At 34.2% G+C, this 8,283-nt stretch overlaps 1 long non-coding RNA gene across 1 annotated transcript; it reads right to left on the bottom strand.

Moving 5' to 3' along the window:
• Positions 1–6,566: 6,566 nt before the first annotated feature.
• On the bottom strand, positions 6,567–7,868 carry LOC141482629 (uncharacterized). The gene is made up of 3 exons (XR_012465623.1): positions 7,590–7,868; positions 7,428–7,520; positions 6,567–7,126 (listed from the first exon to the last, which is right to left on the bottom strand). It is a non-coding gene; the product is annotated as an uncharacterized lncRNA (long non-coding RNA).
• Positions 7,869–8,283: the final 415 nt, after the last annotated feature.

The raw sequence follows: 8,283 nt of genomic DNA, 5'->3' as shown, positions 1-8,283 counted from the left end.
CTTATAAAAATGTATACAATTGACGTTTCAAGTATTTAATGTAAATAAACTTTGTCTTTTATACTAAGTAATTTGGACGAATCGTTCAAAAGTTAACACGAAAAGATTATCTTGACGCAACGCAGTAAGCCATTACCCTTCGCATCTACTGTAAGACGACAGAGGACGATGCGCTGGAGTAGAGGGGTAATCTAAGCGACATTCCGACTTAGTGCAGTTGGCATATTTTTTTAGTTACTGTATTTTTAAAGTAAAAATATAAATTACCAGCTGTTGCTCGCTCTTATATAAACGTACAGCTGAAGCTACTGAACCTACAATCTTGAAATATGCAGGTAGTTTTTTTTGTATAGCGTAAATAAGCATAAAGAAAGGGAATCAGGGATTCCCACTCTCAAGGGGGAAAAATAAGTCAGTTTTAAAGTTAGAAACCTGAAGTTTTGAGTTGATAAAAAGGTATTGTAGCTATTTGTTAAAAATGGTCTGTCACGAAACTTGATGTGACAAACCAAATTCTACGTGGACGAAGCCGCGGACAACAACTACTTTGACAATATGTGATGAAACCGGAAACGCATGAATTTCTGTTCTGTAGTTAAAGTAATAAAGTGAGCCTTGTTTCAGTCATTCGTGAAAGCAGAGTTTTTATTTATTAGGTGTTAACAATCACACAGTATTCAACAGGTTGTGGGCCCGGTACCCTTGTATAATTGAAATAAAATTGTGTTATTCAGTCATTAAGCACAATATTTTAATAGCTTTGAACTACTTGAATCGTGTGTCCAAGGTAATAGGGCTCCTGCGAATCGGTGGAAACCTATGCAAACAAAAAGATAGAAACTTCCAAAAACAGGATTTACAATAAGTGACGGATGAGTTACTTCAATGTTATTAGCCGCTTTATCTGATATTTTTTCACGGATGAGAAAAGGTAAAAAATACCAAGATAATGCTTTAAGTGCAATGTTCTTCAGTGGAGAATTTAGCAAGGATGATGTTACGTAGACAGTGGCTGCAGTGTGCAGCAAAAAATCGTAGATCAGTGATTGTAAAGAAGAGAGTATGTCAAAAGAAATTTAACAGCAAAACATCGTGGATCAGTGATTTTAAAGAAGAAAGTAAGTCAAAAGACAACTCAGTTGCTAATGGAGAATCATTACCAGTCGAAGTAGTTGGAAATGTGAAGTTATTTATTGTCCCCAACTTGACTACCAATTTGCTCTCTGTGAGTCAGTTAATCAAAAATGAGAATCAAATCACCTTCAACAGTACAGGTTGCGAGATTTTCAATGCTCAAAATGAACTTATAGCAACAGATAAACTCTCAGGAATTGTGTTCAGGTTAAATTATCAGAAAATAGAAGAAAAAATAAACCAATTTCTTTGTCCTCAGAATCTGCTTCACTCTCAGGAATTGTGTACAGGTTAAATTATCAGAAAATAGAAGAAAAAATAAACAAATTTCTTTGTCCTCAGAATCTGCTTCAGTTACTTCAGATGTTTGGCATCGTCGCCTAGGTCATGTTAACTACAGGGATTTGAAAGCAATGAAGAATGTACCGAATATACTTTGTCAGGTATGAGGTGACGGTAAGCGAAGAAGAATGTCTTTCAAACATAAAGTCAATAGAGCCACAAATTTCCTAGAAATAAAACATAGTGATTTGTGTGGACTAATGGAATCTCCATCTATTGGTGGTTCAATATATTTTTTTAATGTCACTATTTTTCGGGTTTGAAGGACGGCAATTTTTGGAACTTTTTCCTGACGTTTCGCTGGCGCCAGTGAAAAAAGTTGTGAAAAGCCGAGACGTCATCATAAATGAAAACACAATTACATCAGAACGGCCATTAATGATGAAAATTTAGAATCATCAGATCCAGTGGGAGATTCTGAGGATGATGATCAGTACTTCAGTGAAACCTCTAGTGTTACTGATCGACAGGTGAAAGTACATCAGAAGTGACTTAATTCCTGATGAGATGATCTCTGAAAATCTAACTAAGAAGTCACAAAGGGTGCCAAAGCCAAAAACATTTCATGATTTTGTTGTTACTTATGTCTGGGAGGTGATGATGATACAATTTATGTTGAAGAAGCTATGTCCAGGCCTAATCGAAACTGTTGGACGAGAGCTATGCAGGAGTAGCTACAGTCATTTCAGGATAATGCAGCTTGGGAGTTAACTGATATTCAGAAGGTTTTCCAATTGTGAAATGTAAGTGCGTGTTTAGGTGCAAAAGTGATCGTGCTAGTGGTGTGAGATACCGAGTCAGGTTTCACACAAAGACAAGGCATAGACTGATGAAACTTTTCCATCTATAGTGAAACATTCTTCCCTAAGACTATTATTTGCTTTTTCAGTCAAATTAGATTTGAACATTTTTCATCTCGACGTTGTAACACTTTCCCAATGGAGATTTAGTAGAAACAGTATTTATGATGATACCTGAAGGTTTGGAAATGCAAGATTCTGAAAGTGAGGTTTTAAGGCTATTTATGGCCTTAAACAATCATCACGATCTTGGTATGAAAAAGTTGATCATCTCAATAAGTAAGGCTATAAAAAATTAAATTTGGAACCCTGTTTATACACCAAGATGAAAAATAATCTAAGAACTATTATTTCAATTTAAGTAGATGATTTTTTTCATATTTACCAATGATAAAGTTGAGTCAGATGACCTGAAATTGAAATTAGGTAATTTTTTAAGATTATAGATTTAGGAGAAATTGAAAAATGTTTAAGCATGCGAGTAACTAGAGATAGAGAAAATATTTATATTTATCTTGATCAAGAACATTTGCTAAAACGATTTAACATGTTGGAGTCAAAAACAGTTACTACTCCTATGGAGATAGGTTTAAACTTGGAGAAAACTAGTAATAGTGAAAGTACAGATAAGGTTATCTATCAGCAACTGATCGGAAGCCATATGTACCTATCTGTATTTCTTTTGCAGTGAGTTGTTCAAGTCAATTTAATAATTGTCACACAGAAACTCGTTAGAAGCATGCCAAGTAAATTTAACGATACTTAAAACAAATCAAGAATTATCGATTACGTTTTCGTAAAAATGATGTATTTCTTAAAGGTTTTGATGATGCCGACTGATGGGATGATGGGAAATCATACACTGGTTTCTGTTTTTGACTTTCAAACAAAAAACAGTTGCTCTCTCGAGCACGGAATTGGATTACACGGCAGTATCAGAGGCCGCTGAAGAAGGATAGCTTCTGATGGGGCTCAAAAATTATCAGCTGATCCCATATTAAACAAGCGGACGAAACACGTTGATATAAGAACATGTTGAACTCAAATATTTAAAAACATCCAACATGCCTGCCATGTTTTAACAAAGAACTTGTGTGCTGTTATACATGAATTCGTTAAAAAGTTGGGTATAGTTGAGGTAAAATAAAACACTTTAAAATAGTTTAGTTTGGAAGCATGTATTTTTTTTTCAAATATTTTTTTGAGCTAGTGGGAATGTTGGTTGAAGCTCAAAAAAATATTTCTATGGTGCTCCTGGTAACAATGTCAACTCTCATCTAAGATGTAAAAATATAAATTTGGTAACTGTGTAGAAAGTGTGAATAAAATGCATGTAATGGCTGATACTCAACAGAGTTATTTTGTTTCAATCTTTTGACTTTCTTATCGAACTAACACGATGACTGGATATTACGGCTGCCTAAAGCGAAGTAGTATGGTGTGCTGATACCTGTACCTGGAACAGTCAAATTGCATAAATCCAGTTTATGTTGACTCAGGTAGTCTAGTGTGATAATACCTGTACCTGGATTAGGTAAATTGTTAATAACATTCGTCGACCCGTTTCTACCTGCCGTCATGCTGTTTGCTATTCTTGAACTTCTTAGAATGGAATTCCATATTCGGTTGAAGTTTACAGCTTCGTATTTTTTTTTGAAATTATCCATTTGTTGTGGATCTCTATTGCCTCCCGTACCAGTCGACTATGGTATTCCTGGTTGGGGGCAATGAGTTTCGTGGTTTCCTTCACTGAGTGCTTGCTCCGCCACATCCGTCTTGTTTGGCCTAGTTTGCCGGTTCTTTCATGCTCCTTCAGCCTTGTTCTCATGGCTCTACTTGGTGGGTTTGAAAACCGTTTTAATGAGTTTTCCTAGAGTTTTCCAATTCTGTCTGACGCATATAGAATCATATTCTAAGAAGTTCAAAAATAGCAAACAGCATTGGGCAGGTAGGAAAAGGTCGACAAATATTATTGACAATTTACCTAATCCAGGTACAGGTATCATCACACCAGACTACCTGAGTCAACATGAACACGCTTTTCGCAATTCACCTGAGTCAACATGAATACGCTTTACGCAGCTTTCATATCCCGTCGTCGGAGATAAACTCAGGATGTATAAACCTCTGAAGGAGTTAGTCACATACGCCAGCAAAACGTCAATAAAAAAAAATAAAAACCTTGGCCGCGAAAGCCTCTACCATTTTGTTAAGATATTTTTTACCGCTGGAAGAGGATTACAGTAGGATGAGCTTTGTCTACTTCCTTAAAACAAAACATGAAGTGTATGAATTCGTTAACTCAGGTAGCCAGTATACGTCATAATGACGTTAGTTTTTGGTGATATTTGAGTCAGATACGTCATGGTACCAAAAAATGACGTGATTTTGATCATCATGAATAAATGACGTCAGTTCAAACGACGTCATCATGACGTTATTTATATACCTCATACTGACATAAGTATCGATGGATGTCATCAATGGACGTCACTTGGGAGCATATACAAAATAAATTGGGAAACTGAAAATAAATTTTGCGTTGGAAAACGATTCCTGTGGATATAATGTGTGTGATTATTTTGATCTTGAAAAAAATATGTGTATAATTCTAATCATCCAATCAGATATAATTCGATCGGCGAAATGCAAGGTATTTTTACCATATTCTTATAATGATTACAGTTATAACCGCCAACATTTGCGATTCGAATTTACCGCCTAGGCCAAAATCATTCTAATTGGCTTTTGAATTCTTGCCTTTGAGATTATAATAGTAAGACATGGCGGTAACATTCAAATCATAAATGCCACAATGATTGCGTTATCCCGGTAGGGTACAGGAACGTATTAATCTAGATTTTTAATTTTGTCGTTATATTCTCGATGTTCAAAACTGCACGATGCGTACTTAGGAGTTAGCCCCTTGACCTCTACATCTTAATTTTTAGGCCCTGATATTTCCATCATATTTCCAACTTCCCTTGAATTTACCACCACGACCAGAACACAAAATCAGACCAGACACAGAATCGTTGTGATTGGTCGGGATTTTTATAGAGTTTTGCGTTGCCGATGGCTACGCCACCCATGCCCCATGCTCGTCACTGGCCATAACCACGATGGTCTGAAATTGTGCGATTGTCGTTTTGTTTTCAATAAGTGTTATTTCTTGTTTTGTATTTTTCATCTACAGGTGAAGTATATTGTGTTATTCGTCTTATTTCACTTACTCTAATGATAATTTCAACAGCTTTTTTGATCGGAAGCCGTGTTTATTGTTGTGGAATTTAAAGAAAGCTGTGATGGTGGTTTAGCAATCGTTTGTAATAATTGGCTCCCTCCCTCCCTGGCTATGAAAGTTGTATGTTCAAATATTATTTTGCAGGATATTATTTCTGATCAGTCTTTCATTTCTAAAACAGGACAGTGTTTATGCCCTCATAAATGAATTCACTTGACAAAATCATCATTGACACAGCATTTTTTCATATTCCAACTTTTCATCAGTATGTAGTTTCCTAGCCTAACAAAACATTCATCAACATTTAGTGATCTCATCTCCTACACAGCTTTTATTGTAGCCAACTATTCAAGTTCTATTGAAATGTTCTGCTTTTGAATATGACCCACATAGCAATAGATATTCCAGGTATATTTCATGAATATACATTTAAGGATATTGTATTATGCTATGAATATGCCATGGATATATATATATATATATATATATATATATATATATATATATATATATATATATATATATATATATATCTTCTGTAGAATATTCCCTGGAAGTGCTCCTGGCGAACCTTTGATATATTTTAAGAATATTCCTTGGGAATATTCTTGGAATATCTTATAATATTCTTAGAATATGTAAGGTATATTCTATTAAGAATATTCCAGGAATAGAACCCGAGGAATATTCATAAAATATTCAGGATATTCTTAGTTTATTGTAGGAATATACAATAGGGAAACAACATAGAATATTCTTTAAATATATTTATGAATATTCTAGGAATATTTGGAATATTCCAAGAATGTGACGAGTTAACGGTATTAGGCATGTATATATTGCATTTTGATGCAAGATTCACACAAGTAATAAAACACATAATATTCATAAACAAATATATTTCAAAAACAATATACGCTGAAATATTTGACGTTTCAACCAATATTAAAGATAAAAAATCTAATTCAAAATATTTATTCACTGAATAAAATATTCCTGAATACTGTCATATTACGAATATGAATATTCTAGGGATATTTGGAATATTCCAAGAATGTGACGAGTTAACGGTATTAGGCATGTATATATTGCATTTTGATGCAAGATTCACACAAGTAATAAAACACATGATATTCATAAACAAATATATTTCAAAAACAATATACGCTGAAATATTTGACGTTTCAACCAATATTAAAGATAAAAAATCTAATTCAAAATATTTATTCACTGAATAAAATATTCCTGAATACTGTCATATTACGAATATTAGAAATGTATTCAAATTAGGATGTTCCTACTCTCAAACAAATGTATACTAAAAAATATACTAAAATAACAACTCTGTGAGTTCATCAGCACTAATTAAAAAATAATAAATATATCATTTCATTGAAAAAGAAAAAATGTATTACATCAAGATTTAGGTTAGGTTAGGTTTCTCACTTCAAAAAATAAACCCACAAATGAAGTATTTAAAATGAGTGGTGTATGATGGGTTCTTCAATGAATTTCACTTACCTAAAGTTATCCAAACTTTGCTCACCAGAATAGTTTTCCTTATATTTGTCCAACAATGCATCAGCCAGTGTTTCAATAGTAATACCTGGAACAAAATGTACATTAATGTTCATTATCACTATTTTAAAGTGGCACAATAAAACTGGAATAAAAATCAAATAGATATTTTTCGCATAGGTTACTCATGAACATTTACAACATTTTATGACTTGGAGAGCAACATGCATTGTCTTGTTGAAAAGTACTCATTACGTTTTCAGTTCCTTGGCGCACCTGCCTGTACCAGGTACCACTCTGTTTCCTTTTGGGCAAATTGATACTATCTTGAAAACGAGTGATAAAAATTATGAAAACAAATGATACAAAAGAATGTGTCATTCATTTACTTTTCTCTATTGAAGATAGACAACTGAAATCACTCTAGTTCAAACATGTACTTAGTCAAACCAACAAATCCCACACACCAACTCTCCTCGAGCCTAAAATGGGGTATATATAGTAGGTTAATCACTATGACTTTACTATCGATACTATTGCATTTTACTTACTTTTCTTAAAGACTGAATATATGCAACTCTCCTGTTTGAAGATCCAAAATCAAACTAATCGCTGTACTGCAAATTGGACAACCCCAAATTATAAATGGTACACTGAACGTGAGAGAATTATACTTTGATAATAACAACAATACAGCATGCATTACACACGCGAACCTGCCACGTCAACCGCCATGTTGAATCAAATGGCGAATTTAACGCAAAGGTACCAAGCATTAAGGGACAGCCGCTTTCACAGAGCTTATTCGACTGTCGCGCGCTACACTTCAATTGACCAATGAGAAACGTTTACTCCAATTATTTACTTTCCCATTTCTCTGTTATATTCCAAGAATATTCTATGAATATTTGGAATATATACGTTCGTTTTATGACATACAGGGAATATTCCATGAATATCTGGTGCTGTGTGGGGACATTTATATTATCTCTTCTGTTTTTGCTGAGAAGTTTGAAATTACACTTGCGTGAAGTTAGCGTCGGACGCCAGCGTCCAAATCTAGCGCCCGCCCCCCACTCCTGAGTCCGATTTACACCACACAACTAGTAGAATGTTGATTCATAAAGATCGCTTATTTGGCAACCAATAATTTAACATGATTATTTCCTCTTAGAATCGACTTCAAACTTGAAAATATCATTATACTGCATGCAGCTTTCATAATCTGTATTATAATGACGAGGA

Source organism: Leptinotarsa decemlineata, unplaced genomic scaffold (genome assembly GCF_025532065.1).
Source record: "Leptinotarsa decemlineata unplaced genomic scaffold, Ldec_3_MD MMD2_tig00001655, whole genome shotgun sequence".
NCBI lineage: Eukaryota > Metazoa > Arthropoda > Insecta > Coleoptera > Chrysomelidae > Leptinotarsa > Leptinotarsa decemlineata.
This window is presented reverse-complemented; position numbering and strand designations above follow the sequence as displayed.